The sequence below is a fragment of the Triticum dicoccoides genome, chromosome 4A, assembly GCF_002162155.2.
Source record: "Triticum dicoccoides isolate Atlit2015 ecotype Zavitan chromosome 4A, WEW_v2.0, whole genome shotgun sequence".
Lineage (NCBI taxonomy): Eukaryota > Viridiplantae > Streptophyta > Magnoliopsida > Poales > Poaceae > Triticum > Triticum dicoccoides.
Window position 1 is genome coordinate 237,304,683 of NC_041386.1, and position 11,281 is coordinate 237,315,963.

The window sequence follows — 11,281 nt, forward strand, 5'->3', positions numbered from 1 at the left end:
CACTAACCCTGCTCCTCAAGAGCAGGCCGAAGGCAGTGAAGTCAGGAATGCAAATCTGCCTCATCCTCCTTCCCTAGCCGAGGTTATGATGGAAGCCGAAAGAAACAAGCGGGAGACCAACCGTTTGTTGGAGCGTATTGAACAGAACACGGCACACCATCAGAGGACTAACGTGGTGTCACTCAGTGATTTCATCAAGTTACATCCACCCACGTTCCACCACTCCGTCGAGCCTCTCGACGCTGATGACTGGCTTCGCAGTATTTCTCACAAACTGCGTTCCGCGCTGGTAGCGGAGGCTGACAAGGTCACCTTTGCTGCATATCATCTTGAAGGTCCCGCCAGTCTATGGTGGGAGAATTATGGAGCTATGCGCCCAGCGGGCCATGTCACTACTTGGGCTGAATTCAGCGAGGCTTTCCGTGAACATCACATTCCGGAGGGTCTCATGGACCGTAAACGTGAGGAATTTTGCAGTTTCACTCAGGGGCGACTCTCTGTGGATGCTTATAGCAGGGAGTTCGGTAACCTCGCACGATATGCAACTGAGGAAGTTTCTACTGATGCCAAGAAGCAAGCAAGGCTCCGTAAGGGGCTTAGTCCTGAGCTTCGCCGCGACCTCCGTCTGCATGAGTGCACATCTTTTCAGAAACTTGTTAACAAGGCCATCAGCGCTGAAACTGGTCAGACTGATTATGATGCAACACGCAAGCATGGCCGTGACATGGGTTCCTCATCCGGTGCGGGTCCTTAGAAGCGCCGCGTGTGGGTGCCCAACACTGCCCTGCCACCTAGGTTCACACCGAGGCCATCCTTCCAGGCGCCTCGCCCCGTTCAACAGTCTGCACCAGCCAAGCCCTATGGGGGTCCAACCAACAATGCTCCTCCACGTACCAGTTCCGTGACTTGTTTCAAGTGTGGGGAATCTGGCCACTATATGTGTGAGTGTCCCCAGACCAACCCCAACCAATCTGCTAAAGCTGTTGGCCGTGACAAGCCGACAGGGAAAGTGTTCCACGCCAAGCCGGCCACCGCTACACGTGGCCATGTCAACTGTATCTCGGCCGAAGAAGCTCAAGAGGATCCCAACGTCATTCTCGGTACGCTCCTTGTTAATTGCCACCCGACATCTGTTCTTTTCGATACAGGAGCCTCTCATTCATTTATATCCGAGAACTATGCTCGTTTGCATAACACCGCATTCTGTGACATGCCATCCACTATGGAAATTTCTACTCCTGGTTCTAGATGGCAGACCTCCAGGGTAAGTTATGGAAATGAAATCCAAGTCGACAGACTTGTTTTCCTTGCATCTTTGATAGCTCTCAAATTTTCAGATATTAATATCATTTTGGGTATGGACTGGATGTCAGCTCATCATGCCAAAATTAATTGCTTCTCTAGGACTGTTCAACTCACTCATCCTTCGGGGAAGATAGTCAATGTCTTGACCCGATTAGCCAAGCGACAATTATATTCTCTTAACGCCAGCCCTTTGCCAGACCTTGAGGACGTTCCGGTAGTCCGTGACTTCCCGGATGTCTTCCCAGAGGAATTGCCAGGTGTTCCACCTGACAGGGATGTTGAGTTCGTAATAGACCTCATTCCAGGAACCGTTCCGATTGCTAGAAGACCTTATAAGATGGCACCACTAGAACTAGCCGAGCTTAAGAAACAACTCGATGAGTCCTTGAAAAAGGGTTTCATCCGACCTAGTTCATCTCCGTGGGCTTGCCCCGTCCTCTTCGTCAAGAAGAAGGATGGTACGGACCGGATGGTTGTAGATTATCGACCTGTCAATTTGGTCACAATCAAGAACAAATATCCGCTCCCCAGGATCAACGACCTATATGATCAGCTCGCTGGATCCTCAGTCTTCTCCAAAATGGATTTGAGGTTGGGCTACCATCAAATCAAAATCAGGAACGGGGACATTCCTAAAACGGCCTTTGTTACTCGTTATGGCCAATACGAGTACACCGTCATGTCCTTCGGTTTAACCAACGCTCCAGCCACCTTTTCTCGGTTAATGAACTCAATCTTCATGGAGTATTTGGATAAATTCGTCGTGGTTTACCTCGATGATATACTCATCTACTCCAAGAGCGAGGAAGAACATGCCGAACATCTAAGGCTAGTGCTGAAGAAACTTCGAGAGCATCGTCTTTATGCCAAATTCTCTAAATGTGAATTTTGGTTGTCAGAAGTGACCTATCTGGGTCATGTAATATCTGGTAAAGGTATTGCTGTTAACCCTGAGCGAGTTCAAGCCGTCCTTAATTGGACTCCACCTGAATCGGTCAAGCAAGTTCGGAGTTTTCTGGGCTTAGCGAGCTATTGCCGTCGCTTTGTCGAAAATTTCTCCAAAGTTGCTAAACCTCTAACCGAACTCCTCAAGAAAGATAAAAAGTTTGAATGGACTCCACAATGTGAGCACAGCTTTCAGGAACTGAAAAGACGCCTGACTTCTGCTCCCGTTCTGGTACCGCCAGACTTCTCTAAGGACTTTGTTATCTACTGCGACGCCTCGCGACAAGGACTAGGTTGCATCCTCATGCAAGATCGACATGTAATTGCTTACGCTTCACGGCAATTGCACCCACATGAGGAGAATTATCCTACTCATGATCTAGAGCTTGCAGCCGTAGTCTATGCACTTAAGACCTGGCGACATTACCTCCTCGGTAACCGTTGCGAAATATTCACTGATCACCAAAGTCTGAAGTACATTTTCACCCAACCGGATTTGAATCTCAGGCAAAGACGTTGGGTTGAGTTGATCACAGATTTCGACTTAGGAATAACTTACACCCCAGGGAAAGCCAACGTCATGGCTGATGCGCTAAGTCGTAAATCTTATTGTAACAACCTAATGTTACAACAAAGTCAACCGCTTCTCCATGAGGAATTTCGGAAGCTTAACCTTCACATTGTTCCTCAAGGATTTCTTTCCACCTTGGTGGCGAAACCTACTCTTACGGATCAAATCATCGCTGCCCAGAAGCGAGATAAAGGAATAGCTAAGATCAAGGAGAACATTGCTAGCGGAGGTGCTAGTTGTTTCTCCACAAATGATCATGGTGTTGTGTACTTTGAGAACCGTTTAGTGGTTCCCAAGAACTAGCATCTACGGCAGCTGATCCTTAAGGAGGCTCATGAATCCCCTCTCACCATTCATCCGGGTAGTACCAAGAGGTATCAGGACCTACGCCAGAGGTTCTGGTGGACTAGGATGAAGAGAGAAATTGCTCAGTATATTGCTAATTGCGACGTCTGTCGTCGTGTAAAAGCAGAGCATCAACGGCCTGCTGGCACCCTTCAGCCCCTAGCTATTCCTGAGTGGAAATGGGATAAAATTGGTATGGATTTCATTACCGGTTTTCCCAGGACCAAGAGAGGGAATAATGCTATCTTTGTCGTTGTCGATCGTCTTTCCAAAGTGGCCCATTTCTTACCTGTTCATGAGAGTATAACCGCTAGTCAGCTGGCAGACTTATACATCTCCCGAATAGTGTCTCTCCATGGTGTTCCCTTGGAAATTAACTCGGATCGAGGAAGTCTTTTCACCTCTCGATTTTGGGAAAGTTTCCAAAATGCTATGGGAACCCGTCTCTCCTTTAGCACCGCTTTTCACCCCCAATCGAGTGGTCAAGTAGAACGCGTCAACCAGATTCTAGAAGACCTGCTTCGAGCCTCTGTTATCTCATTCGGAATGGATTGGGAGAAGTGCCTTCCATTTGCCGAATTCGCTTACAACAACAACTATCAATCTAGCTTGGGTAAAGCCCCTTTTGAAGTTCTCTATGGACGACGGTGTCGAACACCCCTTAACTAGTCAGAGACCGGGGAAAGACAATTCTTTGGCCCGGATATGATTCAGGAAGCAGAAGAGCAAGTTCGCATCGTTCGTGAAAAGTTGAAAACAGCCCAATCTCGTCAAAAGAGTCAATATGACCGAAAACATAAGGCTATGACCTTCGAGGTTGACGAGAAGGCTTATCTTCGGGTTACCCCTCTGAAGGGAACCCATCGTTTCGGTATCAAAGGCAAATTGGCTCCTCGTTACATTGGACCTTTTTGCATTCTCGCCAAACGAGGAGAAGTTGCCTACCAGTTGGAACTACCTCCGCACCTCTCCAGAGTCCACGATGTCTTCCACGTTTCTCAACTCAGGCGTTGCTTCTCGGATCCTATCTGTGGGGTGGACCACGAAACGCTTGATCTCCAAGATAATCTTACATATCGAGAGTACCCCATTCGTATCCTCGATCAGGCCGAGCGTACCACTCGACGTCATAATATCAAGTTTCTCAAAGTACAATGGTTGCACCATTCTGAGGATGAAGCAACTTGGGAAAGGGAGGATCGTCTTCGACTTGAGTATCCCGCCTTCTTTCCGGAGGAACCCAAATCTCGGGACGAGATTCTTTTGAGTGGGGGTGAGTTGTCACATCCTAGTTAGCCATGCATTAGAGTGTTGCATCATGTTTACTCTTTCATCAGAAACCTGAAATGGGGATGACAGAACCCCCAGTCCCCTCTGAATCCAATTAGGGTTTACTAAAAACTTTTTCAATGAATCTGAAATGCCCTTCTAAAATGCCCATCATTTTTGTCTTGGTTCAGAACCTTTGCCAAAAGTGGTGCACATTTTCCTAGGCCAGCTTAGGGTTTTTGAATTAAATCATAAGTATTTGAATTTGGGCATTTAAAATTATATAAAATATTTAAATGCTCAAATATCTCCAAACTAAAATGTTTCATGTTGGAAATAATCCAACTATGGACCAGGAGTAGTTTGGTGATTTTAGGAGTAGCCTAAGTATTTTATTTAATTCAACAAAGTTGCAGAAGTATTAAAAAAACAGAAAACAGAAAGAAATGGAAAAAAACTTACCTGGCGCCTGCTCCCGGCCCACCTGCCGGCCCAGCCCAGCGCCGCTCCAGCGAGCTGCTTGCCGGCCAGGCAGGCAGGCAGGTGCCCGACGGCGACCGCAGCGCGCGCCACGCACCTGCTCGCCGCCTCGCCGCTCCCCGCGCCCGGTGACGTCGTGGACCGGCCTCCCTCGCTCCCCCGAACCCCCCAGACACCCCCTCTCCTCTCCAGCTCCTCCCCCTCGCGCTCCCCCGCCATGACCGACGCCACCATCGCCGTGCCTTCGTCGTAGCCGTGCTCCCCGCCGCCCGTGCGTCCTCTCATCGTGTCCAGGAGCTCCGCCGCTGTCCACTCCATCGAGCAAGCCGAGCCCCGAGCGCTCGCAACGCCCGAGTCCACCGCAACGACCTCGCCCGAACCGCCGTCGCCGGAGATCCCCTTCAACGCCGTCGTCGCTCCGGTCCATCTCCGGCCACACCAAGGGCTTCGTCGCACTCACTGTGAGCTTAGCCATCTTCCCCTCCCTTCCGTTCTTGCTCCCGAGCTGTGTAGCGACCTCCCGGAGCTCAACCGCACCCACCGCCGTGGAGCTCGTTGCCGACGTGCTCCCGGTCACCCTCCGACCACTCCACGGTGTCCATCATGCTCACCGTGTCACTTAGCACCTAGCTAGCCACTCCCCGAGCCTCACCGACCCCTCTAGCGTCAAGTTCGTCTTCGGCCGAACCCCGGTGGCCGCCAAAGTCGTCGCCGGCACCAACTCCGGCCACCCCGACCCCAACGGACTCCACCAAGAGCTGCGGCTCGTCCTCAGCTCCACTCCGGTGGTCTCCGCGACCCATTTGGTGGCCGAAACGGCCAAAACCACTTCCGCCGCCGCGTCGGGCTCGCCGGCGGCTAAACGCCGGTGCAGCCGACCCGGGTTTGACCACGGGTGGGCCCTGGTTGACTCCCCTGAGTCAATGACAGGTGGGGCCCAGCCCTGTTAATTAAACAGGTTTAGTTTTATTTAAACTTTAATTAAACTAATCACACTGACACGCGGGACCCACTGTCAGGTTTGACCCGGACGTGTTCCGTTGACCTGCTGACGTCACACTGACGTCAGGCTGACGCAATAATTGATTTTCTGGAATTAATCTAATATAGGAAATTCCAGAATATAGTTTAAACTTTAAAAATTCATAACTTTTATTCTGTAACTCCAAATCAGACAAATTATATATGAAAAATGATCAGAAAAATCCAATCTATCCATCTGTACTATTTTCATGCATGATTAAACAAGTTAACCTGATGTTTAATGCAGAACAAGTAAAAGCACTTTAAAAGGCCATGTTTGAGTTTGAAATTTGAATCTTTGATTCAAATTGGTTCCAAACCCTTCTGGTCTTAGCTGCATTAGCCCAACACACTCATATTGCTATGTTTCATGCATACATCATATTGTTGCACATTGTTTGGTGATGGTTGTGTATCGGTGTTGTTTGCGGCAGGATCTGCCTCCGAGGAGTATCGTGATTACCCTAACGAAGAACCGTATCAGTGCATCGAACCATCAGGCAAGCAACCAACCATTTGATCATATCGATACAATCCCATGTTCTCGCTCCTGCTCTCTTTTACTGCATTAAGACAACGCGTTTCAAACTGCTGTGTGCTATGGTAGTTGAACCCACTTCCTCTGCATGACCTGTCATTGCCACATTAACTAGATGAAACCCACTAGCATGTGTAGGAGTTGATTGAGCCATATGTATGTGTTGTTCCTACCTTGCTATGCCTGCTATGCTTAGAGTCGTGTCAGGTCTGGTTCATCTGGGTGATGGGCTAGAGTGAAATGATTATGTCGGTAATGAGAGTGGTGTGGTGAACACGATTTGGTAAAGGTATCGATGGGAGGCCATGTAGGAGTACATGGTGGGTTGTTTCATTGAAGCCGACCTTAAGCACTGAGATCTGTATGTGTGATTTAAGAATCAGCTACTACCATGCATTGGGCCCAAAACCAATGGACCCTCTCGGCTTCTTATTCACCCTAGTTCTCCGCCCAGGAGTTGCAAGTAGTTTCTGGTGTTTGTAGCCTACTGGAGGCCGTGGACAGCGCTGACCGTAGGGGTGGGCTGTGATGCGGTAGGTACGTGGCCGGGTGTACCGAATACCCGTTAGGTATCTCGGGAACCCTGTTCACATCATTCGGGGCCGTATGGGAAACCTCGGCCGGACTCCCTGCGGATGGAACCTGGATAGGCGATAAACCTGGACTGGAGGCTTAGGTGATTAGGTAGGTCGTGGCCGACACCCACGTTGGGCTTCCGCTTGAAGGTTGCCAAGTACATGTCGTGTAAACGACGGTAAGTGGTGAGAGCGTGTATGAAGAAGTACACCCCTGCAGGGTTATCATGATCTATTCGAATAGCCGCGTCCGCGGTAAAGGACTACTTGGTTGCCTATACAGTTCATAGACAAGTAAATGGAAACTACTAAAAGCCTCAAGATAAGTGTGAGTGCCGAGGATGGCTCTTCCGTAGGAAGGCGGAGGTGGATCCTCGGTAGTGTATTGAAGTGGAGAGTAGTGGACTCGTGTGCACAAAACCATTTCAAGTTGGAGTCTTGTAGATTAGCCTAGCCAAGAGTCAAAGCTGGCTTGCTGCAATAACTCCACCAACCCTTCTTGATAATATGCATGTATGTAGGATCTGATGTAAGTCTTGCTGAGTACCTTTGTACTCATGTTGCTATAATTTACATTTTTTACAGAAGACGCTGCAACCCCTTCTGATGGGTTCTACGTAGACGTTGACATCAATGAGTAGGCTAAGGCCCAGGTGGTGATCCTGAGCTTGTGAAGGACCACATAGTATAGCTAGGCTTTCCAAGCCTCTCTTATTTTACTAGTTGTCTGTACTCAGACAAGTTACTTCCGCTGCTAGTTTGTATGACTGTATGACTTGAATGTTGGGTCGTGTGACCCGTACCTTTGTGTATGTTATGTATGGCCCTCTGAGCCTTAAATAAAGTACTTGTGTCGTAGAGTCATGTTGTGATGCCTTGTTGTATTTGCACATATCGAGCATATTGTGTGTATGATTGAAATGCATGGTATGTGTGGGATCTGACTATCTAGTTGTTTATCTATAGTAGCCTCTCTTACCGGGAAATGTCTCCTAGTGTTACCGCTGAGCCATGGTAGCTTGCTACTGCTCTGGAACACTTAGGCTGGCCGGCATGTGTCCTTCTTTGTTCCGGTGTCTGTCCCTTCGGGGAAATGTCACGCATTGAGTACCGGAGTCCTGTTAGCCCGCTACAGCCCGGTTTACCGGAGTCCTGCTAGCCCAGTACTATAGCCCGGACCCACTTGCTGATGACCGACACGTTCGTTGCTGGGTCATGGATGCCTGTCCCTGTAAGTCTGTGCCACTTTGGGTTTACGACTAGTCATGTCAGCCCGGGCTCTTTATCATATGGATGCTAGCGACACTATCATATACGTGAGCCAAAAGACGCAAACGGTCCCGGGCAAAGGTAAGGCGACACCCGTGGGGATACCGTGTGTGAGGCCGCAAAGTGATATGAGGTGTTACAAGATAGATCGATGTGACATCGAGTCGGGGTCCTGACAGTATCATGTTGGCTACTGTAAGATTCCGAGTATTCTGTACCGCGGTGCCAAAGCAGTGAAGTGTTAATCGAAGGAAGGGGGATCAATCGCCGGGTGTAGACCTCCATGAGCATCCAGCTGCCGCGACCATCGACGAGCACCATCCATGACATGTTCATGCCGACCCAGTACATACCGTTAATGCAGTTGAGCGTGATGGGGATCGGATCACAGTCAAGGGGGTTGATGCTCGCCACCCTACAATCGTTATGTTGCGTGACATGCCATTTTTGAAGATCAGGCGGCATCATCTAGCAAGGAGCTGGCTTAAAAAGCTCCAGCCTGAGGGCTTTGAGTAAATGGTACATCCCCAACGAGCACGCGACGAGCGGCATGGTACTGAGATTGTCCACATGCGAAATAATGATCTTTATTACCTTTGTGGGGAGCGAATTCCAACCACTCTTTCGACGGACGCTACTTGATTCTGCCATTGTTAGTGCTTGGGATTCGGATGAGGGGGAGGCACCTTAGCGGGGATGGAAGATTGGATGAGATTATGTGCGGACAAATATGGAGAAGTGAATATGTGCTGCAGGAAGTGGACAAGTGATGGTGACTACAGCACGCCGCTTGACTTACGAGACACATACCAGCAGTGTAGGGTCATATCGATGCCAGATAACTTGCTTGAGTGATCACAGTATTGGTACTCCCTACAGTACCTACTACTATGCCCTAACTTGCTTGAGTAGAGTAGTAGTGGAATAGGACTGGAGGAGTTGTATATTCTAATCTAAAATAGTTACAAAGTTCAATGCCCCAGCGTGGAACAACTACGAACCGCCATTAGTGCTTACTCCAATCCCCAGCAAACGTTTGCTGGGAGACATGGTAGTTGCAAACGCCTGGGACGCAGTTACAGTAGGTGCGTAAGGGTGGCGGTTTTGTTAAATACTATGGCTTAAAAACAGGCCATCGTCGGATGGAAATCTGACAGTTACATGGGATTTGCCAGGATTGAGCTCGTGGCGAACAATCATTACAAAACACCCGGGGCTATAACTTGCACCAGCTGACCACTAACAATGATACTAACATAGTTGTAAAATGGCCAAAGACCATGTCCGCGTAGTGTTTGGAATTATATGCAGAAAAATTAGCAAGATGCCCGTGCATCGCATGGAACATCAAGATGCATTTTTTTACAAAACACCTGTTGTGATTGACCCATGCAGGAGTAATCCCATGTGTAAAAACTAATGATATCTTGATAATTTTATTGGAAAATGGTATGTCGACCATTTTCATCAAAATAATGATATCTCGAGAAAGATGATAGATAAGGTGAGGAGGAGTGGGGTGTGGTGGTGACTGGTGGTCGGACTGGGCAGAGGCATGGGGATGGACGACGCCGGCAGCGGCCACCATGCAAGATTGTTCCAGAGACTTCCTTTTTTAATTGCTCAGCAATGAGATTGTGGGAGATAAGGATGAACGAGGCAAGGCCTTATCTATAAATGTGGAGAGAGGTGCGGGTATCTTTTGTAAAATTGTCAGTGTTTGCTTTCTATCCGTCAGATATAGATCAGACAATGTATATTATAAGATGGCAGGCACACCATCATCACCAACTCGGTTTTTTCTCTACTCCTACTACTATAAAAGATTAAGTTGGTGATGATGGTGTGTCTGCCATCCGCCATTTCTGACCATTAGATCTGCATCTAATGACTGTGATGTAAGTTGTGGCCTTTTGCAATATGTAACGCCCTCGATTCAGCTATATCTCCCACGTGTCGAAGCACGACTTAGAGGCATAACCGCATTGAAAGCAATGTCGCAAGTGAGGTAATCTTCACACAACCCATGTAATACGTATGGGAAAGAGATACATAGTTGGCTTACAATCGCCACTTCACACAATTACATGAATAAAGCAATACATCATCCAGATACAATCAAGGTCCAACTACGGAACCGAAATAAAAGAATACTACCCCAAATGCTACACAGATCCCCGATCGTCCCAACTGGGCCCCACTACTGATCAACTAGGAACGGAAACAACACAAAGGACAAGATCTTCATCGAGCTCCTCCTTGAGCTTGGTTGCGTCCTCTGCATGGTTCAACGGCACCTGCAAGCTGGTTTTGGAAGTATATGTGAGTCACGGGGACTCAACAATCTCACACCCTCGCGATCAAGACTATTTAAGCTTATAGGTAGGGAAAAGGTATGAGGTGGAGCTGCAGCAAGCGACTAGCATATATTTGGTGGCTAACATATATGCAAAAGAGAGCGAGAAGAGAAGGCAAAGCACGTTCGAGAAATCTATGATCAAGAAGTGATCCTAGACTACTTACGTCAAGCATAACTCCAACACCGTGTTCACTTCCCAGACTCCGCCGGAAAGAGACCATCACGGCTACACACATGGTTGATGTGCTTTAATTAAGGTCAACTTCAGGTTTTCTACAACCGGACATTAACAAATTCCCATCTGCCCATAATCGCGGGCACGGCTTTTGAAAGTTCAAAGCCCTGCAGGGGTGTCCCAACTTAGACCATCACGAGCTCTCACGGTCAACGAAGGATATTCCTTCTCCCAGGAAGACCCGATGAGACTCGGAATCCCGGTTACAAGACATTTCGACAATGGTAAAACAAGACCAGCAAAGCCACCTGAATGTGCCGACAAATCCTGATAGGAGCTGCACATATCTCGTTCTCAGGGCACACCGGATTGTCCAAACTTCTGGTGGGCCAGCCCAGAGTTGCCCCTGGTGGCCACCGGCGGCTGA